General features: G+C 37.1%; 1 protein-coding gene and 1 long non-coding RNA gene across 2 annotated transcripts in view; both read right to left on the bottom strand.

The window, feature by feature from the left end:
* Positions 1 to 25,619, bottom strand: part of GBE1 (1,4-alpha-glucan branching enzyme 1) — a 119,345-nt gene that overhangs the window by 86,472 nt on the left and 7,254 nt on the right. The window lies entirely within an intron of this gene.
* On the bottom strand, positions 18,954 to 25,547 carry LOC148044379 (uncharacterized). The gene is made up of 3 exons (XR_015697578.1): positions 25,492 to 25,547; positions 19,699 to 19,723; positions 18,954 to 19,081 (listed from the first exon to the last, which is right to left on the bottom strand). It is a non-coding gene; the product is annotated as an uncharacterized LOC148044379 (long non-coding RNA).

Here is a 25,619-nt window from a genome sequence, read left to right as displayed (position 1 = left end):
AGACCTTCAGGACTGGCCTAGTGTCGTTGCAGTTTTGCACCACACTGCACTACTGAGCCAACGTGCATATGGCCTCCACCAAACCTCCCAGAATCATCTCCAATCTGAGGCATTTCCATGATCCACTTAACAGCAGCAACTCAGAAAACTGAGGTTGTAGTTGAGTAAAGCAGTCATGTAGGAGACTTGTTTAACAACCACAATGACTGATGACTGAAATTTTAGGATCAATTATAGTGATAAGTCAGGAATTCTCTGTATGGATATCAGAGGGGTTAGGGGAAGGTAGTTAACCTAGCAACATGAGAGAGGGGAGTGGGAGAAGTCTCAGGGTGTGTGGAGATATGTTCCAGATCCTTCCTTTGTTGAGTGCTGCAAGGCACAGTGTTCTCCTCTGTTTAATATCTGTATAGAGCTGCTAAGTAAGGCCATCCATTGATTTTGAGCAAGGTATCGGTGTACTGATTATATTTAGTTTTATATCTCTATTCAGCCTGCCTGAGTGATGCTATGGAGGTTCTGCTCAATGTGTCAAGGTTGGACTAAGTGTAACACGCTCCAGGAAAATCTAAGCAAAACCAAGTGCCTATGGGATTTTGGACCTCCTGATTTGGTAGCCTTCAATCCTTATTTCTGAAAATGTTGACACTGCTCCAGGCAGACCTGATACACAATCCGAAGGTTTTTTCAGGTTCACAATTCCAATTCCAGAAGGCTAGAAGAACCTTTGTGCTTCAGTTTGTTTAACAATTGTACCTATTCCTGGAGTGAGGAACCCTGCTCATAGTCACACATGTCTTGTGACCTCCAAGCTGGACTATAACAATGTGTTTTACATGGAACTGCCTTTGAAGAATATTAGGAAGCTTCAACTGTTGTGCAATGCAGCTGTGTGGACAGTTACCGGTGCCAGTTGCTCAGCACATGTGATATCACTGTTTTTCAAGCTGCAGTGACTTCCAGTGTGCTTTTGGATGATGTAATATATTGTCAAGGGATGCGGTGGCTCAGTGGCTAAGAAACTGAGCTTGTCAATCAGAAGGTCGGCAGTTCAGTGGTTTGAATCCCTAGTGCCACATAACAGAGTGAGCTCTCATTACTTGTTCCAGCTTCTGCCAACCTAGCAGTTCGAAAGCATGTAAAAAATGCAAATAGAAAAATAGGAACCACCTTTGGTGGGAAGGTAGCAGTGTTCTGTGCACCTTTGGCATTTAGTCATGCCGGCCACATGAAGATAGAGATGATTTCAGACAGTGCTGGCTCTTCAGCTTTGAAATGAAGGTGAGAATCAGGAACGACTAGCATGTATGTGTGAGGTGAACCTTTACCTTTAAGATATTGGCATGGCCCAGGATTCAAAACTCAGAACTCTGCTCCAAGGGAACCAGTGGAATGTTAACCTTAGGAGACACCAAGCCAGGAAACATCTGGGATTAACTATACACAAGCAACATCAGAACACCTGGAACAATTGGATAATGAATAGTATGCCCTGGACTTGAATGGAGCAGACAACAAAGCAAAGATTCTAAAGCTTCTTGACAAACAAGGTAGTAACTCTTAATTATGTTTCAAAAGTTTTATTTCTTTTAAGGCAAACATTTCATCATTCCTCAATCAGTAAAACATCGAAGTACAATTTCTTGTATATCAAAATAATTCTAGTTTACCACCAAATTCTTGTCTAGCCTAATATATACCCCTCCACCCTCCACCCTCTCCCCCAACCCCCCTCCACCTTCCCCCCCGACTTCCCAGAACCCGTACACGGTATGGATTTCTAACAAACACAGCCTAAAATCTATTGAGAGGAAAAAAAAGAAATAAAAAAAATCAATAACATTCTACATTGACCTTAGCTTCTTCTTGCTGAACCAACTTTAAACAATTTAAATCATTTCTGATCTTAAGCATAGGCTAACTGGAATTTCTTGGTCCCATATTTATTTTGTATATAGTCAATCCATTTTTTCCAGTCTCGTTTATATCTCTCATTTGAGTGATCTTTAAGATATGCCGATATTTTTGCCATCTCGGCTAAGTTTGTAACTTTCAATGTCCATTCTTGAGTTGTAGGCAAATCTTCCTTCTTCCAGTATTGCGCCACCAACAGTCTTGCTGCCGTTATTAGATGCAGAATCAAGTTAGTCTCTACCACTGTAAAGTCAATACATATACCTAGTAAAAATAGCTGAGGAGTAAACTTTATCCTTCTTTTAAAGATATTTTGCATAATCCACCATATTAACTCTTAATTATGATAGCTGATTGCAGCTGTCTTCATCCATGTTTCTCTTTTGGAAACAGTCTGAACTCAAGTTCTGGCATGTTGTTCCTATTTATTCTCTTTATGTAAAAATTCTGAAACTCACCTTTAGACTGGTTGACAAATTTGGCTTGATTCTCTGAACTTCAGGTTGGATTTTGACTTCTCTTTTGCATTTTTCTGTTGAAAGTGAAATTACTCAGGCAAGCTTTCTTTCCAAGAGATTTTGTTTTGATTTACATTTCTTTGCTTGTCTTGTCATTTATCCAGTTACCTTGAGAAAATTGCTATTATCATTTCGCAACTTTCTATGTATGTGGGTTTGAAACCTGAAACAGAACAGGTGCTTGAGACCAAGTTACTTTCAGAACTGTCTCTCCACAATTGCCTATACCCATCATACCAGATCTGACAGGACAGACAGGCTTAGGGTGCTGTCAGCTAAGAGCTGATTTAGACTTCTATGTCATTGCATGTCAGAGAACATATGTATCTGTTCATTTGCAGGTTTCATAGCTGTTGCATTTATACTTCTGCAAATAGTAATGCTCTAACTAGAGGGCAGTCAAACAAAGCATAGAACAGAAAATCAGACCAACCAATCAGCATGCAGGATATGCATCTCCATACAACACATAGTTGAGATTTAGGAGGTGTGGCTGTTGACCCATCTGCAACCATTTGCAATCTATACTTATCAATCCCCTCACAGCATGGGTATGTGTTGACACCTACAAGCAGTAGCTAACAGAAAAGGACAAAGATATCTTTACTTTGCTACTGACCAAATCTAACTGCAAAATTCTCCTCTCATCAAGTGCCAAGTCCACCTCAATAGTCAGCTTTTTATATGTGTATTTCTGTGCATAGTTCTTATAGGTACATCCATGTAAGAATAAATTATGTAGTATCACCAAATATGTAATGTCACCAATTTTCCCTCAATGACATTTCACAAAGCTCCAAAAGATTCCCTAAGCATCAACAAGCTGGTTTGTTTAGAACCAGTTTTCAGCAATACAAGGAATTACAAAAACTTCACTGTAGTGTAGTGATCCATGCATGCTTCAGTCTTGGGTTTTGCTGGCAAGTCACCATATAAAATATGTTCCAATTAATAACCAAAAATGCAGACACACAGAATATTTGAAAAGATTAAACAGCAATAATGAAATATTTCCTTGACATTTCCAGTCAGCAGCTGTTAATTCTGCTAGAGATGTAAATACTAATAAGTAATTAAAATGTGGTAAGTGAGCAGCATGTTAATATCTTTTTTTTAAAGTAAGAAAGATAAAAGAAAAATGCTATTTGGTAGTTTTAGAAAGAACATATTTTCTTAAAACTACATTAAGTTAAACTATTACCATTTCTACATTATTTCTATTGAAAAGATAGTAGCATTATGCCTTGCTTGTGGGCATATCAGCCTTTTGAGGGGAAAAAAATAAGATGAGAGATTTCTTGACAAAAGCAACCACTAATAATTCTAAGGTTAAAACTGCATTTATATGGCAGTTTTATATATATAAAACATTCAATTTCAATTTTACGTAAGATTTTATACCAACATGACTACTGTAATCCTGTACATAATGTAAAAAGATATAAAGCATAATTTCCCAAGCATTTATAGCGAAATATGTATGATTTTTTTTTAAGTATTACCAGCAACTATACTATGCTATACATTTTCATATTATCTTACTGTACAATGTTTTTAAAAGTAAGACTTTGGTCTATGACTGTAATAAAATATTTAATTTGATTTGAAGATACCTAAAAATCATGGCTATTTTTTGCATATTCAAGATCTAAAAAGCCACAGCTTTGTTCAAGCATTTAATAAAGTCTTTGGTGGGTTGCCTCTTCCTCCTGTCCAAACATTCCTCTTAGCACAGACATACAAGATTTTCCTTGCTCCTAGGCACATCAAATAACTGCTATGCATGATTGTTTTACTTTCTTTATGTTAAATTAATGCTCAGGGACGGGTAGGCAATACTCTAATTTCAGAAGAAACCTGTTGAAATGCAGAGACATATTTGTGTCTAAAATCAGTAGACTAAGACTTTGTTAGCTCATGTTTCATATTACACAAGAGAAAATAAACTGAAAGGTCAGTGGAACAGTTACAGCATTGCCCTTTTCCAAGGTAATCAGCAGAGCATGTAGCAAAGACGTGAACACAACCGTGACTAGAAAGACAGTACTTGATAAAGAGGCACGCTGCCAAAACTACATGGGACAAAATACTATATTCCTAGTACCATCTGAAGAGATCACACAAGAGGCCTACCTCGAGTAATTCTGATTTATTACTTTAATTTGAAATTGTGCTCTTGTTAAACATTCAGGTTTTCGTACTGCCAAAAAGATAACAGAATCTCTACTGCTGACCATTAATCACATCCATAGGTGAACAACAGATGCATTATAGTTTATTAATTTGTTTGCAACGCCAAAAACAAGACATTTATTACAATTAATTCAGCTGGTTGACTAATGTAGTAAAGTGAACACGATACCTCTCTGTAATTGAGTAGATTTACAAACCTAGGATTCCATTGTGAATCCCTTTCCATTTTAAAATAAGCTGCTTAGTTCTCCTTATATTATGAGCATATTCAAATCAGACTATCACGACTAATTGTCGTGTGGTGTGGTGTGTGTGTGTGTGTGTGTGTGTGTGTGTAACAGGGACAGGGGGTTGTTCTTAGAAGACATCCTTCTTAAGTGTTTTGTTTACTGGAAGTTATTTTTAAATTGATCTGTTAGTAACGGCATGTCAATTCCCATTTGATCCTGTCAGCTATTTTGTATATCAAGGTCAAGCATGGAAAAATACAGATGTAATGAAACCTGTAGCAACTATGGAATGAGTCAAGCTAAAATGGTTGAACTTTTACACAAAACATTTTTTTAACAGACTGCTGCAAACTGTTATGCTTCTACTATCTTTGAAAACAAAAATTATATAAAGGTTCAAAAATTACCTCAGTGCCAAACTGGTTTCAATTGAGGTCCATATTTAGCTATGTTAGCAATAGACAAGTGGTGTTAAACTTTTAAGATGAAATAAATTATCTAGATTGTCTCCAATCTGACTTTGGACAAGAATATCCTACATGCACAATACTAGTCAACTTGATGGATAAGATGCAGTAGAAAAGTGATACTAAGTGATACTATTCCACTCTACTGCTGAGCTATATGAAACTCTCCGGAGCTTTTCATTGTATTCCTATGGCCCAGCTGAGAAATTTGTATTCTCTTTCTCTAGACAGTATAAGAATGTATTACTGGGAAAAATTTACCTGATTCCTTGGGAGTTATCATTAGATTTCCCCAAAAGCTCTATCTTATCTCATATATGTAATATATAGATAAAATAAGAATCATCTGTGGTTTTGTAATTAATCAGCATCAGCATCTTCAATGCCCAATTGCCTTCTCCAGAAAGGTTTGAATATTTCAAGTGTTTCTTGGGAAATAGAACACAGATGCCGAAGACAAACTGAAGCTGAAGAGAGTACATGTTGCTTTTTTTAGTGTGTAGGCTTCCAAGTTCAGAATTTTAATGGATCATAATTAAAAAGCGGCAGTTAAAGAGGCAATGCTCTTTTTTATTATGTTGTTATTGAAGGAATTTTGATGGTTTGGTAGTTCCAGGTAGAAAAGGTGAGGCATAACTGAAGAATAATCTTATTATGAATTGAGCAAAGGGAAAGAAAGAAAATTTAAAAGCTGGAATTCAGTAGACCAGTGGTCCCCAACCTTTTTATCGCCGCGGACCAGCCAGCCTTTGATAATTTTACCGTGGCCCGCTGAGCGCGCGCAGGGGTGGGGGACGTTGTTCGCGACGACACATTGATTGTTTATATATCAGATTGTTTTGATTAAACTTCCCTGGAGCCTTTGCGCACGGCCCAGGAGCTTTTGCGCACGGCCCAGGAGCCTTTGCGCTGCAGCGATCATGTCCCCCGGCTGCTGCAGCGATCATGGCCCCCGGCCGCTGCAGCGATCATGGCCCCCGGCCGCTGCAGCGATCATGGCCCCCGGTCGCTGCGCGGCCCAGTGCCAGGTACTCCACGGCCCGGCACCGGTCCGCGGACCGGGGGTTGGGGACCACTGCAGTAGACAACCGATCTGTAACTGGCTGTCGGCATTCTGTTTAAGATAACAATTAAAAGGATTTATGGAGTCCTTGGTGCTCTCTGAGCTTTGTTATTTGCTTGCAAATAACGGTGGCCATTGAAATGCCTGCTCAGCTGGCATCTGCTCAGGTGCCTCCTCAGGCAATGGCTGTTCAAAGAGAACAGCCATTGCCCCTGCATGGAATTAGACTGTTGTTGGATTCCAGGATGAATTACATCTCCCATTTTGGAACAGCTGCACTGGTTACCAAGACTGCTTGCCTCCCTATAATAACCCTGCCCTTTTAGATCTTCATCAGGGCATATTTGGCAGACTCTATGATGAATGTACTTAACAAGAATAGCTAATTCCACCTTTTCTATGTTGAGTCCTACCATGGGAAGAGAGCTGAAACAGCAAAACTGTCTGGTCTATCACACAGTTGTCACATTGTATATAGTCTAAATAATTGAATTAGCTAATACAAATTCATTCATACAATTTGCAGGCTACTTGACTCCCAATAACTCTAGATGGGTTGCACATTTTCTGTATCACCTATATCTACATATATCCACACATAACTGATATAGCAAAAGTCAAAAATCACAGATTAATCACAATATGAATTATTTTAAAGAGAAAACTTGACTGTGCTCGCAAATATTTAAAGGTCACGTGTCAAGAAATATTTAGAAGAAAATGGCAAATGATTCAAGCATTAATTTATATAACAAATTCAATGAGTCCTAACTTTTGACTCTACATATAAATAAAGCTTTTCAGAGGATCAATGAAAACCCAGGAGCAGTGTATAAAAGAGGCTATAGAGCAGCAATCTAGCTTCCCATTCATTCCACCCAGTGACTAAGACCTTAACTGAATGGCCCACCAAATCTTCAAGGAACAATCCAAGTTTTCTCTGAAACCCATCTGGATACAACAATTATGTGGGGCAGAGTCATCTAATAGGCTCTACTACCCTGTATGCAGTGACGTGCAGTGAAGCTTCTGGCTGGTGAGGCAAAAAGAAAGAAAGCAGCTACCCCCCCCCCCCCGCAGCAGTCTGGAGCGAGAGCCGCGGAGGCGAAAGGCGAAGAGGGGTGGGGGTGTTTGCAGCCCTGGTTCCGTCTCCCAGCAGCCCCAGGAGGAAACGGCAAAGAGGGGTGGGGGGTGTTCCAAGAGGCCCCCTCCCCTTTTGGCACTCCGCAAGGCCTGCCGGAGTTTTGGGAGAAAGCAGCGGGAGCGGAATGCTGTCCTCTATTGCCGGAAAGTCCGGGGAGGGAAGCGGGGCTCATGGAGACTCGCTCGCAGCTGGCTTCTCTGGAGCGGAGGGGGGCACGATAGAAGCTCTCTTCTCAAACAAACAAGGCTCCCCTCCCTGCGTCTGCTCCTTCCCTCTCTTCTCAAGCAAACTCTCTCTCAAATTGAGAGTTTGTTTGAATGAAGAAACACACACACACACACAGAGACAATAAAAACAAATGACAATTACTTAAATTACAAATAAATTTAATTCCTCCCCCCTGCCCCCTCCCTCTGACCAACATACCTTCCAGCTACGCCAAAATTCCAGATTCGGTCTAGCTAGGCTCCAGGGCCAGGCAGGCTAGTATAGTAGCTCCTAGAGCCACCACGTGCCCTCTGCAGGAGGAGGCCCGAGAACTATGGGCCTCATTTGCATACTAATTTTTTGCTTTTTAACCCTTGGTTAACCCTTAAAAGGCAAAAAAATCCTTATGCAAAGGAGGCCCCGAATTCTCTGGCCTCCTCCTATACTTAAACACTATGTACACTCCAAATCACTGTGAGTTGAAGTCTGGTAGCAACTAGCTTCGCCTTAATTATTTTAGAAAAAATCTTTAAAATTCCTTCCTTTTCCTGAGGAGACTGGTGAGGCCCCGCCTCCCCTGCCTCTAGTGAGTGCACGTCCCTGCCTGTATGGCAGGCTGTTTCAGCAAGCCAAAAATCAATGAGACTGATATGTGCACAGAATATTGATAAATCTCTTCCAAAACAAAATCCCATTGCAATTGCACTACCCCACCAAAAAGTCCCATTTTTAGAATGCAACCCCAATGGTCCATGGTTGCCACGGAGGCCATGAACTTCTGACATACTGACAACACAGTATCACCTAGTAAATTGAAGTCTCGAATGACAAACAATGCACAGATAATTAACAGGAACATTGCCACTTTTTTGTTCATTCATAAATGCCCGATTCTTCTTTTTTGTCTATGGGTACTGTTATTTGTTTTCTACAAAGAGGAACAGATATGATCAATATTGCACTTTTGAATAGCATAAAACCCAGGGAAATGCCTTTTGCTCCTGAACCTGGTTATGTCTATCAATTCCCAAACGCCCTTAGTAACTCACTAAATATCTGAGATCAATGATGAGACATTGTTCAATATTTTTTTCAATAAATCTTTACAAATAGGATGTTGTAGAATAATTCAAAGCTATACAGGATTGTTTCTCCTATAAGTCCAAATTGTTCTTAAGTACTTATTATATTTACGTAGCTGAATCTAAGGAAGTATAGGTAGAAGAAATTAATTAAGTGCTATAGGTACCCACATACCTTTTTGTTTGGTTTGGTTTGGTTTGTTTCAATCCAGCACCCATTAGCCTATCTCCAGGATGGCAAACCTACGGCATGCGTGCCACAGGTGACATGCGGAGCCATTTGTCAGGGCACGCGAGGCATTGCCTGTCAGCTGGCCAGTGCGCATGTGCATGAGTTCTTTTTTTAAAGCCATTTTCACCCTCCCCAGGCTCCAGAGGCTTTATAGGAGCCTGGGGAGGGTGAAAAGAGCTCCCCCCCCCCCCGAGGCCTTCTGGAGGCTTCAGGTGCTTCCCTGAAACCTCCGGAGTGCAAAATATTGCCCCTATAGGCAAACCAGAAGTTCAGGAACGGACTTCCGGTTTGCTTGTAGGGTCCTTTTTAGTCCTGAAGGTCCCTGAAGCCTCTGGAGGGCCTCTGGGAGGGGGGGGGCTGTTTTCACCCTCCCCAAGCTCCTATAATGCCTCTGGAACCTGGGGAGGGGAAAACATGCAAAAAATGGGGGGAGTACCTCTCATATGCGCATGCGCACGGGAGGTTGTGCGTTGCATTATGGGTGCAGCACGCCCACATATGACCCCCCTATGTGCTCTCATGACTATGAGTGTGGAATTTATAACTTTTGCTGATGAAAATAAAACTATCATAAATAGGTTTCAAATGGGTAATCAATATTAAAGGAAAATATTTATATATACTGTGTATTTTAAAGTAACTAGAGCAAATATTACCCTAATCCTTCCCTGTATCACAAATTCACACAGCTGACTAGTGCTACCATTACGGTGAATGTTATTATGTTCTACTAAAGAATATATCTGTTTCTTGTATCACATTTTATAGTCATATGTTATTTACCAATTTCTTTTTTGTACTGAAAGAATACTGAAAAATAAGCAATCATCTAGTATTTTTATCTATGTACATTATTAGGTTTTGTGATAAACTGCTATTACCATGTCACAATAATAGTGATATTAAAGTAGTGATATTAAATACAAATGACAGTTGCAACCTGTAATATTTTGTCATGATCTTACCATTTTGTTTGTTCTTGCACACTTCACTGACAACTAAAAAGGGCAACATTGCCCAAATAAGAGAGTGTTATTATTATATTAGTCTGTGATCAAGTGAAATCAAAAACTACGAGCAAATATTACTTGCAATATTTTTATTGTGACTTTATTATTATTGTTATCATCATCATTATTAATATTATGTGGTTAATCTTTGGTGAGATTCACAGTCTTTGGGCCTGGTTGGTAGCTCAACAGTTCGAGTCCTAACCAAGGACCTAGGAACTGTTAATGTAATGTCGGAGGATATAAGCTGTTCCAACTAGGGTGTTTTTTTTTTGTAGAATCAGAATGTTCAAGTCTGATAAATTTAAATTTTCCAAATAGCGAGGTAGCTATTGCTCCAAGGGCTCCAATTACAATCGGGACAACACACGATTACTTTTTCCACTTCAATTTGCAAGTCCTGGTACTTTGTAATTTTTTTCTTGCTGTTTATCTTCAACTTGTACTTGGCTGAATTTAATTCCTTGACTTTATTATGCATTAAGTCAGAGGCCTCTAAAATCCCCAAATACTTGTAGCCTTCTTCTGGTTTTACTGCCTTATCATTTCTTCATTCTCAAGTTCTATTCCATCATCTTCTATGACCTTGCCTGCTTTGGTTGCCATTGTTGCACATTTGTCAATTCCAAACTGCATACCAATGTCTTGGCTAAATTCTTTTGTGCTTTCAATTAATACATTCAGTTCAGCTTTTGTTTTACCAAACAGTTTGTACACCAAGTGCCAAATTTTCAGTCCTTTCTTTGCCAGTTCGTATCCATCTTCTTCAAAATGATTGTCAGTGGTAGCACCGAGAGTATAAAAAGTAGGGGTGAAAGGGAATCGCCCTGGAAAATGCCTTGGTATTATTATTATTATACAATTGTATCACAGCGGCCAGTTGTTTCGCCAGATTTGGCATTGGTTACTAGTCGGTATTTTTGTAATATGCATGCAGATCCCAGCAGTGCGGCTCCCTGCATCTGACTGATGGTGATTCTGTCAATTTTTAACTGTTTTAAATGTAATTCCAGTGCTTTTGGAATAGCACCCAGTGTGCCAATTACTACTGAAATTACCACTGCTGGTTTGTGCCATAGTCGTTGAATTTAGATTTTTAAGTCCTGGTATTTTGCGATTTTTTTCATGTTCCTTCTCTGCGACCCTGCTATCACCTGGTATTACGATGTCTATGATTGTGACCTTATTTTTCTCAACCAGTGTGATGTCTGGTGTATTATGCGCCAGTATTTTGTCCGTTTGTATACGGAAATCCCACAAGATCTTGACCATCTGATTTTCGGTGACTTTTTCAGGCTGATGGTCCCACCAGTTTGTTGCTGTTTTAATATTATAATTTTTGCACAAATTCCAATGGATCATTTGTGCTACTGAATTGTGCTGCAATTTATAATCAGTCTGCGTGATTTTTTTACAGCAGCTGAGTATGTGATCAACAGTTTCATCAGCTTCTTTGCAAAGTCTGCATTTGGCATCATCAGGTGATTTTTCGATTTTGGCCTTAATGGCATTTGTGCGGATAGCTTGTTCTTGCGCAGCCAGGATTAGTGACTCTGTTTCTTTCTTTAATGTACCTGTTGTTAACCATAACCAAGTTTGTTCACTGTCCACTTTATCTTTTATTTTTTTCCAGAAATTGGCCATGCAGTGCTTTGTTCTGCCAACTCTCCATTCTTGATTTTATCACATCTTTTCTGTATTCTTGTTTCGTCTGTTGGGCCTTCAGTAGATTTTTGTTCTTTACTTTGATTAATAGATGTTCTTGACTTTCTTTTAAATAATTAGCCAGTGCATGTTTTTCTTCTTCAACTGTTTGCTTCACTTGTAATAATCCTCTGCCATCTGATTTTTGGGGCAGGTATAGTCTATCAGTATCACCACGTGGATGTAAACTGTAGTGCATTGTCATTAGTTTCCTGGTTTTTTGGTCCAAAATGTCCAAATCAGCTTGTGTCCAGTTAACTATACCGGCTGTGTATCTTATAACTGGTATTGTCCAGGTATTTATGGCCTTGATTGTATTTCCACCATTCAATTTAGATTTCAAAATTTTCCTAACTCTGTTGGTGTACTCTCGCCTGACAATAGTTTTTACTTCTCCATGCTTGATGTTATCCAACTGCAAAATGCCTAAGTATTTGTAGGCTTCATTTTCGTTGCATTTAATTAGTTGGCCATTGGGCATTTCAATTCCCCCACATGCAGTGATTTTGCCCCTTTTTATGGATACAGTGGCACATTTTTCCATGCCAAACTGCATTGAAATATCGGTGCTGAATACTCGGATTGTGTTTGTCCTTTCTTTGCCAGTTCGTATCCATAGTTCATCTTCTTCAAAATGATTGTCAGTGATAGCATTGAGAGTATAAAAAGTAGGGGTGAAAGGGAATCGCCCTGGAAAATGCCTTGGTGGTGTTGTTGTTGTTGTTGTTGTTGTTGTTGTTGTTGTTATTATTATTATTATTATTATTATTATTATTATTATTATTCCTGAAGAAATTTAAGTCAGGAGTGCATTAGGTGATACCTGCTGTGATTTATGTTTCTATGAACACTTCTTTTGTTATTCATCTGCTTGTTTTTAAGTCAACTTTTATTTAAAACAAAACAGAAGCTGGAATCCTGCAACTAAAAGCCAGTTATATGAGAACAAAGGTTTCTGATCAATGATTACTATTTACCATATTTTTCGGAGTTTAAGATGCTCCAGAGTATAAGACGCACCTTAGTTTTGGGGGAGGAAAATAAGGGGGAAAATTTCTGCCTCTGCCTACCAGAATCAATCGGTATTGTTTGCCTTCAAAAGCTTCATTTCAGAGGCTGAGTTTGCAGCCTACAAAAATTACTAAAGCTCTGTTTGAGAGGCTGAGTTTGCAGCCTACAAAAGCTCCGTTTGAGAGGACATGCAAAGGCCAAATGGTGGGGGCTGGTGGGTCAGTGGAGCTACAGTTTGTGTATAAGACGCACCCATATTTTCACCATCTTTTAGGGGAGGGAAGTGCATCTTATACTCCGAAAAATACAGTACATTGTCTAATTTTTAATTCTTAAAAAAGGAAATAGACCAGTTCATATCACAATAAAGCTAGCAATTCAAACTAACAGAGCCTGAAATCTGTTCTTTTCTGAAGCCTGAGTTAGAATGGGTGCCAAGCTCTTAATAATTCTATTTGATTGAGGATCTAGATTTGTTACATTATTCTTAGGAAGAGCTTGTTATCACTTCTATCTCTAGATCTCTATAAAAGGCTAACGGAAACATTGATTTTAGATTTATAAGCTAAAATCTAAGTAAGTCAACAAGAAATCTATTACATATTACTCAAATCAACTTGTATATTAGAATAAAATCACATTAATAGAAGCTTGATCCATGTTTAAACTTTATAGAGTCTAAGCTTGATTTAATTTTTATTTAATGAAATTGGTATTTTCATCTTGCAGGGTATTATGTAAATCTTTTTAAACACTATTAGTCCACATGTAACTGAATATTTTGACATTATTATTTTCCAAATGTCTCCATTTTTGAATCCTTATTTGGTGTAATAAACTATGTCAATGGACTCCAAAGAAATTGCTAGTATGATCTCTTGTTTCTGCTCCACATTATCTTAAACATTTCAAGAATTCTATAAATAGGGGACTTAAGAGAAGAAAAGTTCTAAATCCCATGTCATGTTAAATTAAATGTCTTGTTAAAAATGAGAAGCTATCATGATAAAAAACCTGTTAAAAACAAAAATGAAACATTCTTTTAGTTACAATTTAATTTTGCTAATGAAGGTGTTTTCCTACAAAAGATTGAAGTATCACAAAGATTAATCACTATGGATTCCTGCTACCCTAATGATAAATCAGAGCAAGTATGGCCAAGTGAATCCTGCCAATATCTTCTGAATGCTTTAATACCATCACTGGAGCTCAACAGGAGCTTAAGTCATCATTAAGAATAAGAAGGAAAAATTACTGTATGTAGTAAATAGATGTATTACTCACACCCATCCACAACAAATTGATCTGTGGTAATCCAGACACATCAGCATGCAATACAATAGATATTTAAGTGGTTAGTTCAATCTGCAGCCAGGAAGGAATCGTTCCTCTGGTCCAGTTGCAAAGTTTTTTGAAACTGCCTTTTAAATAACTTTGCCAAGGTATGTATAACATCGGTATCAATTTGATGCTAAGATTTTAAAAAGGTGAGCATGCCACAAAGTGATCTGAAGCACAGAAGAGGAAGAACATCAAGGAAGAGACTAAAATGTCACTAAGTTTTTTTGAAAAAACTAAGGTCCTTGTGACAAAATTTTAAATTCAAGCATATTTTAACTTTCCTGATCAGAAGAGCAAAAGAAAAACAAACAATTAATTAGTGTGGGAGTTGTAAAACATGTATTGCTCAATTTACAGCCACAATTGAGCCTAAGCAAGGTAAGTTAATTGAGTTTTGCTCCATTTTACTTTTTTTGCCACTGTTAAGCAAATCACTGCAGTTGCTAAGTGACTCATGCAGTTATTAAGCGAAAATGGTTTCCTCATTAGCTTTGCTTGTTGGAAGCCAGCTGGGAAAGTTACAAATGGTGAACACCTGACCCTGGGATACTGCAACTGTCCTGAAGTCATACCAGTTGCTAAATACCAAAATTTGGGTCATGTGACCATGGGGATGCTGCAATGGTTGTAAACGTGAAAGCTGATTGTGACTTTTTCCAATGCCATTATAACTTTGGTTACTAAAGGAATAATTTGAGGACTACGTGTAAATGTTAAGATTACATTGATAGGCATAACCTATATAGAAATCAGTATCTTTTACTGTTAAAATGATTCAATAAATCAGACAAATTATTTAGGTCCAAGTGACAACCATTTATGTTTCAGCATCACCATCCAATAATAATAGCATATTATTAATATGATACAATAATATTTTATATTGTTACATATTATCACTTTGCATTTTTCCTCTCTTAAAATTAACATGCTCTTCATCCTGGATTCAAAGTGAAATTCTCCATATAGCTAACTAATCCAAGAAATTTCCTATGTCTTATTAACATGACCTTTGCTGTACTTTACATAGTGCTTATATTAAATTTCCAAGGACTACTGTGTCTGAACTTTAAAATGCAATTATTTGTTTATTCAGCTATATACTTTAATGAAATCCAAGTTCACTGACATGGTTTGAAGGAACAAAGTATTTTCAGTAGGACAGTTTGTGCATATTAATGAGAAGATGTAAGTTTTCTGTGGATTTACAATATATAACAAAGCATAAATATTCATGTTTTTTTAAAGACAGATTATCAATCATCTTCTATTTGCTTTTCTGTTTTTGTGCACAGGTGCTTCTTACCTCATTTCTTGCCTTGTGGATTTTTCTTAGGTATGCAAGATACAATGAAATCAGTGTTCCTCAGTAAAATTCAATATTCAGATTATCTGATATATCAATATGTTATTTTAACATTCTTCACATTCTTCCTATTTGAACTGAAGAAACTTATGAAGAGAGAACTCCAAAAGAAGCTGTCCCTTCTTCCTCCTCTGCTGCTTCTACCAGGAATCTGAGTAGTGGACTGTTGGTCTATTTAGTCACAAACTGGTATTGGTCTGTAATAAGACCAGATCCAACCATCTTGTGGTTAACAAATGTTCAAACCTGACATATGTTACTAAGACCTAGCTGAGGAAAACCAGTAATGTGTCCATATGAGCTTCAGCTCCTGCACCAACTTGGTTGCCAAGGATGGGGAAGTGGGATTTGTCATGATACCTTAGCAGTACCTAGCAGTACTGTTCCAGAGTTGGCAAATATGAATGCCTTATCTGTTCAGTGCTATAGAGCAGTGATGCTCTACTTGATTAACTGTGTTGGGATCTGGATGAAAGTAGTATTCCTGACCTTGTATTTCTGAATCTTTCCATAATCTTCAATACTATCAACAAGTGTACCAAGTTGTGGAGATGGGGGTTTGGAAATATCATTTTAAAATAGCCCTGCTTCTTTCCCAGTTATCAATTCCAGATAGTGGTGGTTGGGAGGCAAAAATCAACAGTGTGGCTCCTTCATTATGAATGACATAGTGATCAGTTCTCTCCCCCATTATTTAACATCTACTGTATGTAATACAGTTTATGTAATAGTTCTGAGTTCAGTACCATTACTTTGTAGATGATACCCAACTCACATTATGATCCTGGGCCATATTAGAGATGCTATTGAAGTCTTGTCCTGGTGCCCGAAGGCTATGGAAATTATGTAGAAAGGAATAAGGCAAATTGAACATACTATTCATGCATCAGGATCTCTCTATGCCCAATTTTGCTTTGGGTCAGGGTTGCACTGTCCTTGAAACAACAGGTCTGAACTTGAGCATCAGTCTGGATTCTCAAGTCCTGCAGAATCAGCAAATGGGGGAGCCTTTGCCCAACTTCAGTGGATGCACAAATTGCAGCCTTCCTTGGGATGGAATGATCTAACTAGAACAGCTGAGAGCTTCATCAATACTCAGACAACAAATCTAACTTCGTGATTTTTCAGGAGGGGGGGATGGGAGGGTGGCTTGTGCATATAAGATACTGCTGGATGCAAGAATTTATACACTCCTGCTCAAATTGTGTTTTAATGAATACTTTAACTGAATAGAAGAAAAATGCAACCTCCACATGGAACAAAGTTAAACTCAACACTCAAAAATATGTTGTGCTGAGCAGGTTCTTAGGCGAGATGACCTCTGGGGATTCTTTCAATTCAGTGATTCTAATTCATATACTAAGTATTCAGAAAACAACTCTACACTTAGCCTCATATTATATATACAATATAGTGTTGCATTTAAAGTAAAAAATCTGTGTTTTTCCTTTATAATACTTGCTATTCCAAGTGAATTAATAACATATTATTGCCAAAGTAAAAGACTAAAGCACAAACCTTAAGGAACATTTCAGGTTTTTTAAATTCAAAGTTCTTTTTAGTCCAAAAATGACTTAAATAAGTATATAAGTTTTCAAGATGTCTAGAATTCTTAATTAGGCAAAATGAATATTATTAAAAAGCTATGCTTCTGACACACTCTTATTCTGTTATTTTACTGTTTTCCATTATGTGTTATATTATGTTGTGGCTATTACACTTCTACTAAGAGCAGATCACATAATACTCATTAATATTTTTAAAATAAAAAATGGGAAGGCAGCAAAGTATCCAACACTAGGCAGTTATTCAGACGGAAGTTCCTCTTAAGCTATATTGTTTTTGTGCATCTCAATCTTTTGCATCTTATTATTCCAAATTTATTATTTAGTGAAACATTTTCCCCAAATCAATGTTATATATTATGTGGTATAAGCAACATTCAGTTTATAAGGCAGCATATGTGTGCATACATGTAAATTTTATTTTATCCTTGGAATTTTAATGTAATTTAATGTAAACACAAAATCAGGATAATTTTTTTTTGGGGGGGGGGATTTAATTTAAAAACCTACATAAATAAATACAAATTTTAGATACATCATTAGATTATATTTAAATATATATTTAAACAAAAAAATATTAAACAAAAAAACAAACCTCCCATGGAAGCATTTAATCAGGTGTTAACAACAAACATGTTTTGTTATCCCAAAGTACAGGTAATTCTTAATTTACAATCCCAGTTAGGATCACAATTTCAATTGTTAAGTGATGTGGTCATTAAGTGAGCAATTTAGACCCAATTTTATGACATTTTTATTACAGACTCTAACCAAAGCACACAATTGTTACATGAATCATGTGGTCATTAAACAAACTCTGCTTCCACAATTCAATGTGTATACTGGAAGACAAATGGGAAGTTCATAACTGTAATCAATTGACCCTGGGACACTGCAACCATTGTAAATGTGAGCCAGTTGCCATGCACCAAATTATGTTATTATCATATTTTTTGGAGTAGAAGACGCACTTTTTTCTCTTAAAAAAGAGGCTGAAAATCTGGGTGTGTCTTATAAACTGAATACAGCATTTTTGCCTTCCGAAACTCCGCCCCTTCACCAAAATGGTTGTGCATAGCTTTGAGAAGGCTTTCAGAGAGTTCCTGAGGGCTGGGGAGGGCAGAAATGAGCTTTTTGTCCCCCAGCCCCCAGCAACACTTTATAAGCTTCTTAAAGCCTATCCATGCCCTTTTATTGACAAAAATGGGCCCATTTTCATGAAAAATTGGCCTTTTCTGCTCATTTTTGCCCCCCCCCTCGCCCCCAGGAGCACTCTACAAGCCTCCTAAGGGCTATTCATGCCCTTTTTTGAAAAAAAGGCGGGGCGTTTTTGGGATGTTTGCAAAGTGCAAAAACGTTTTTTTTAAATTTTCCTCTTCAAAATCTTGCTGCGTCTTACACTCTGGTGCATCTTATACTCTGAAAAATACAGTACCATGCAGGTGGTATAATGGTTATTGCATCAAGGAAGTGTCATAAGTTACTCTTTTCAATTATTTTTGTAACTTCAAACTATTGTTAAATGAATAGTCCCAAGTACCATTCTTGTAAGACGTTCCTTTTCAAAGTACTTTTATGATTATGTATTCACAACCCATGTCTTATTGTGGCATAGGGATTAAATGTTGGTTGGGAGACTTAGGTTCCAGTCTACCCTTAGCCACAGAAGCTCACTGGTGACTCAGGTTCTTCTTCTCAGCCCAAGCTACCTCACAAGGTTGGTTTGTAGGGAAGTAGGAAGAAGCACTATATATGCTGCCTTGAGCTCTGTACAAAAAAGGCAGAATATAAATCAAATAAATAATTGCCCAAGAAATATTGGTAATTTGACTAGAATAGTCATATGATGAGCTGTGGTGGTGCAGTGGTTTTACTGCAGGCTACTTCTGCTGACTGCTGGCTGCCTGCAGTTTGATTCTTACTGGCTCAAGATTGATTCAGCCTTCCATCCTTTCGAGGTGGGTAAAATGAGGACCCAGATTGTTGGAGGCAATATGCCGACTCTGTAAATCACTTAGAGAGGGCTGTAAAGCACTGTGAATAGGTATATAACAGGGTGGATAAAAATCAATTAAAAAATAAAAATATCGATTTTTTTTATTTAAATAGGATTTGTTTATATTTTTATCAAATTTATTTTAATAAAATGTTTTTGAAATAAAAATCTATCTAGCTTTCTATTTAGGATACATTGACAATTTAATTTATTCAGCATGAAATGGATCTTAGTTATATAGCATGAGGCTGTCTATGAGTCAACAGCTGGTCAGAGGAGGAGCCGCTACAGGACAGATGACAGTTGCTCTTTCAAAATTATGATTTAAATCAAGTTGATTTAAATCAAGCCTTTTTACTAGTGAGTTAAATCATGATTTCATACAATTTGACATTGCGAATATCCTAAACAAAAGTCAATCAGAAGAATGGTTTAAGATAAAATACCTCTTAAATATTCAGATATTAAATTCTGTTTTTAAAAATTACATAAAGACTAGAATCACACATTAAATACACATTGCAAATACTGAAATAACTGGGTAGTTTCATGCTGAAATATAACTGTGTTATCTCATAATTCATTAAATACATCATCACTAGCTACATTCAGTTTTACAAACCATATTACAAACTGTTATACAGTTTATACTTACTGCATATTACAAAGCATATCATGTCCTAAAAATCAAGAGAGGTTATAATTTACATATGAAATTTAAAAAGATAGGGCTTATTGGCAGCAATTTAATAACATAATTTAAGATTTATCCCTATTTTGGCAGACTAGTTCCAAGTTCTTAGATTCAACATCACTATAACATTTTTTCCAAATTCTTGACACAATGTTGGAAATCTCCCCACTTTGATCACTTTATAACACTCCTGATAAGCCCATGATACCCCCAAGTTTATCTGAGGGCTCCTTTTCTGAGTTGCCAATTTTTTATGGCTGCCAAGATTAAAAATCTGATAATTAGATGAAAGCTGGCAAAGCTACTGGAAGCCAAGTTGGCAAGACAGATAATGCAAATTAGTAACCCATTTGATTTCATTTCTGGGGAAGTCCTATGGGAAAAGCTCAAGGCTACAGACAGATGTTTACCCCTGCCTCATTTATAAATTACATGAAGATGCAGGCCAGCACGTAAAATGCAATCCAAAGGGCACCTTTCAAACCTTGTTCCTACGCAGGTAAATAATAAGCCGCGTTGTGCAATGTGTATTGGCCCATACTGCACAATTATTGTTTTACCTAAGTAACCTGATAAATGGTTGCCATTCATGTTATATACTGATCATGCAGTGATTCTATTTCAATTTCAAAGTAGTCTTAGGAGAGCATCAAAAGCTCAGGCCATATTGCTTTGATAATCACCACCAGATTAACTGCCAGATAACAAAAGTATTATATTTTGCCAAGAGACTTAGATCAAGGAATTGGCATATTCAGGATAACGATATCAAAGATTAAAAATAAGAATCAGTCAAGCCTTTTAAGAAAAGTCCTAAAAGGAGTATGTTCAATTTTTATTTTTATTTATTTGCTATGTTAGAAAAGAATACCCTTCAGAATCAGAAACAAATATAAATCTGGAGTTCTGTCAAAGTTTGCCCCCATTTAAACAGACGAGCCCACTTTCAGCTTTTCCAAGAAAGAGTAGCAAAAATTCTGGAGCAAATTCTTATGGGACTCTGACTTTAGGTGCACAAGCTCAGCACACGTATATCTAAAGCTGGATTGCTGAAGAACTCATTGCTTGTCCAAGCAAACATCAAAGTCAATATATATCTAAAGGTTTTACTCTGTAAAAAGGGCAAGGTTTGGTCATTATTTTTTAAATAATAAAATATAATTATTAAAACTAAGTGGTATATTTATTATTGCTGAACTCTATTCCTATTCAGTTATCATTTTAGGACACCCTGGTACCACAGAGTTTCAGCCTTGGCCCCATCCATTCTTTTCCTTACAAAAAGTTGGTTTCTAAAATAAAGAATATTAATCTTTGCTCTAAATATATATTATGACTTAATGAGATGTATGAAGCCAAATCATTCAATGAATTATATACCAGGCAATTAAAAGATCAAACATATATAAAACAGAGGCTCAAAAAATTCAGTCTTCTTCAGAAATGGAGTCAGGAGATTCACACATGATTACGAAGCAATCATTTCACTATATTTCATATGGAATGAGTAAGCCTATGAAAACTATAAGAAAGAAAATGTGTTAGAGCTGTGAAAAGATACATAGGAATCTGTACATAGGATTTTAAAAGCAACTATATTTCATATTTTCACCAACAAACCACATACTGAACTAATTTATTTACGCAAATTCCAGCCATTCTTCATCTGAACTTCTATAAGCTAGCTAATGGGAAGAAGATAGTACTATTTTTGTTTATCTGAGTAATATCTGTAATAGAGGAGAAATTATTCTGGCTTGCAGCATTCCAAACTATAAACTAAAAAAACTTTTAATTAAGACTTTTTTTCCTCATGTGTAAACAAACACAATGATAAAGTACAGTTCGTGAATGCATAAATATATGCAATATAGCAATAAATTAAAAATTGAGCGGAGAAACAGCATGTACTCTTGTGTATATAGCAGAATGCAATATATTACAGGCATTACTGAAGCTCAATCAAATTATGGTAGCTCAAAAAAAAAAAAAGACAAACATAAATGTTACATGTAACTATAAGCTTTATAATACTTGTGTGTTAACAAACATTTACTATAAAAATTATTTTAATGTGGCATGTGCATTGCATTGTACTTAATCATTTATTGAACTATTTGTTTGGTTCAAAATCAAGATTGACAGAATCTAGTGCAGGGGTGTCAAACTCAAGGCCCGGGGACCAGATCCGGCCTACAGGATGTTTAGATGTCGCCCACAAGCTGCTCTGGAAAAAGGACCAGCCTGTGGTGCCTCTGCCAGCAAAAAATGGAGCTTGTGAGGGCCACATGCAGCCATCCTGAGCTCTGTTTTTGCTGGCACAGGGTTGCAGGAGGCCATTGCAGCCAAAAATGGAGCTCCGGAGCCCATTTTCACTGGCAAAGCGCTTGGATTACCACAGGCATCCTCAAAACGAGAGACGTCGAGCTTGCCATGCCCACCCTGGTCACACCGTCCCCAGCCCCCAGAGGTCAAACACAATGCTGATGTAGCCATTAATGAAATTGAGTTTGACACACCTGACCTCATGAGATGACAAAAGTAATGCCTAGTGAGATTATCCAGGGAGTATGTGAATCTATACAAGGAACTGGATAGTTTTCTTTGATCGCAGTTCTGGCATGTGGGTTAGGTCTCTGTTCACTGGGCTGTTGAAGTGAACCAATGGGGGGATTGGGAAGACATAAGCTCAAATTAACATCTGAGATAGAATGAGATTCCAGCAGATGTGCTGGTCTACCTACTTCTTGAAAAGCCTGGCCTGCAAACAACAGTTATCAATAACTACCATTTCATCTCCAACCGTCCTTTTTGGAGAAAAGTTGGAGAGAAAATAGTGGGATTGCAATTGGTCAAATCTGTATAGGTCACTCTTATAAATTACAGGTAGAAAGACTTGGATGGAAGAAACATAACCACTCCTGTCCTCTTTGATATCTCGGTGGCTTTTGCAACAATTTTCCTCAGCCATTTGCAAACATTGGAAGTCAGGGGCATTGTGTTATGGTGACTCCACTATAACATGAAAAAATGTTATCAGCAAGTAGTGGTAGGTAGGGAGAGATCAGGTTCTAGAATGCTCTGTTTGTTTCCAAGTGCATTCCCAAGTACTAGTTGCTGCCTTTAAAGCTGCATTTGCCTTATGGCCCAGGTATCTAAGAGATCAGTTTTCAAAATTGTCTCTGTCAGGATAGCCATAGAATATCTACTAGGTTTTCTTGCCTTAGCTACTGTAAAGAATAGTAGGAGGCAGCCTGCTAACAACTATTCACAGTTTTCCTTTTAACACTTTAGCCATTAAGTTATCCTCATAGCCTGTAAGCTGGTAAAAACTTGGCTTTTCCAGAAGTTCTTGGAGACTAATATGTGTGGGTATGAAGAGGCATGGAGACAGTCTTAAAGAAGATAGTCAATTGTCATTATGTAAATAAACAACAGCTTAGCCTGGAAAATGAGCATGTTGGAAAAAAAGTTAAAATTTTCTTTTCCTGATTCTCTTTGGTATAAGCGAAGAGAGGAGAGACAATCTCTTATCAGGGTTCCAAGATTATGTTACTATGCTCAAGTCTATAGCAATAAGTAGAATTCCAATACTTCTTGTTGTATCGGTTTTCTGGCTTGATCTATTCAAAGGGTTGACAGATAATTTTGTTACATTTTGAAATACAAATTTATTTTACTGCTATTTAGTATTTATAAATAACTTGACTGTGAAAATTAAGGTGGTAATACAGTAAATGGCACAAATAAAGCAAATCTGATGCCCAGAGTCACCTTATAGGGGAGATGGCTAGCATAAAAATGGAATTAATTAATTAATCTATAAGCTAAGACCACTTAGCAACAAAATAAAGCAGAGAGGAAGAATCAAGCCTAGGAAACAAATAAACCTGAATGGTTTGATCCAAGCTTCTTTTAAGTATATATGGTATTCCAATTGCACCTTTTTCTGGAAGATTCTGGTCTCCTCATAACTGGATTACTGTAATGTGTTCCACATAGATCTGCCTTTGAAGTCTATTCAAAACATACAGCTGATCCCAAATCCAGTGATGGGAATGGTACCTTACGCTAATGTGATCCCACTTCTTCATACATTGCATTGGTTGCCAGTTGGCTTCCAGGTATTACTAGTTGTCACCTTTAAAGAGCTTGACAGCATAGTCTGTGGCTATCTGAGGAATCAGTTACCTCCAATTGTTTCTGCCCATCAGGAAAGATTATTAATTCTAGTTCCTGTCTATCAATATCATTTTACAGGAGCCAGGAAGCATGTCTATTCTTTTCCAACATCTGTCACCTGGAATGATATCTCCAAGATTTGTTCCCACCATGATGACACTTCAAAAGCTATTTAAAACATAGTTGTTCTTCCAGACCTTGGGATAAGGTGATTGTGCAGCTTCTTTTGTTTTAATATTAAGACTGGTTGTTTATTCTTCTATTCAGCTGGGTCTCTTTTTATAAGTATTGATTAAATGAACTGAATTGAAGAGGTACAGAGATTTTAGACAGCAATGCTAACCAAGGAGAGAATAAAAAAATCACAGAGCAAATTTCACAACACTGCAAATATCACAGATTACATAACTACAACCCCAGCATGAAATACAAAAAGGAAAATCGGTCTTATGAAATATGTCCTTCAGAAAAATCAAAAAGCATAATCAAGCAAGTATTTTTAAAATTTTTAAATTAATATATCATGTTTCCCCGAAAATAAGACAGGGTCTTATTTTCTTTTGACCCCTGAAATGAGCACTTGGCTTTATTTTCAGGGAAGTCATTATTTTTGAGGTGCAGGAGGTGGCGAGCGTGGTCAACTCAGGACTGCTGCTGTGTTGCAATATTTTTGGGGAGGGCTTATTTTCAGGGGAGGGCCTATTTTAGCACATGCGCTCAAAAGCCCAATTGGGCTTATTATCCAGGGAGGTCTTATTTTCAGGGAAACAGAGCAATGTTGTAGCCAACTAGTCACAGAAAACATTTACTAGATTTTAACCGCTTAGAGAGGGCTGTAAAGCACTATGAAGCAGTATATAAATTTAAGTGCTATTGCTATATTACTAAGAAAGCAAATTACAGTAATAAGTCATTTTACAAGGATATTTTCCTGTATTCCAACAATAATAAAATAATAACAAGCTTGAAATTTTTCACTTTGCTTTTGAACCAATTGCCTTGGTCATCATTTGTGACATAGACATAAATATTTCTCATATCAACTATATACATTCAAAACAAAAAAAATGTATTTAAAGAGCATTTCCATTGTTAAGGGGCTCATCAAGTTAAGCTCAATTATCGGTGACTATACAGACAAATAATTGCTATGTCCAATAAACTAAATATAGTAATCTATATTTCTCTATAACATTTAAAGCACTGATAAATAACATCTGGAGGAAATAGAATGTGATGATTCATTCAAACATGTTGCAAGTTTATATTTATGCATATTGTATGTTCCCAAATCTAACAAGCCTGAATAGGCACAACCATCTAAACTCATTTTCATAGCCAGCCCTAAAGTTAGGAACTGAAACACTAAAGAACCATTCTTGCTACTCTAGTCAATTCAACTAGAGGAAACATGATCAGTTTTCAAAAACTAGCGAGATCTAAGAAGATGAACATAGCTATATTCCTCCCCCTTTAAAAAAAAACACCTGTGCAGTTAATTCTCAGGGCTGAAACTTGATTATAATGGATCCAAATTATTCATATCATTCACACATAAGGGTATTTGGTTACTTTCCTCTCTCATGCCAGAAATGTTTTCTTGAGGACAATCGATTAATCATTTTTTCTAAGGCAGGAAGACATTTGTAATGAGACATTTACAATTCACAATATAATGAAACCAGAGAATGGTGTCATAT

Source organism: Thamnophis sirtalis, unplaced genomic scaffold, assembly GCF_051295495.1.
Source record: "Thamnophis sirtalis isolate CommonGarterSnake01/CBP01778 unplaced genomic scaffold, rThaSir2_p1.2 scaffold_8, whole genome shotgun sequence".
Taxonomy (NCBI): Eukaryota; Metazoa; Chordata; class Lepidosauria; order Squamata; family Natricidae; genus Thamnophis; species Thamnophis sirtalis.
This window is presented reverse-complemented; position numbering and strand designations above follow the sequence as displayed.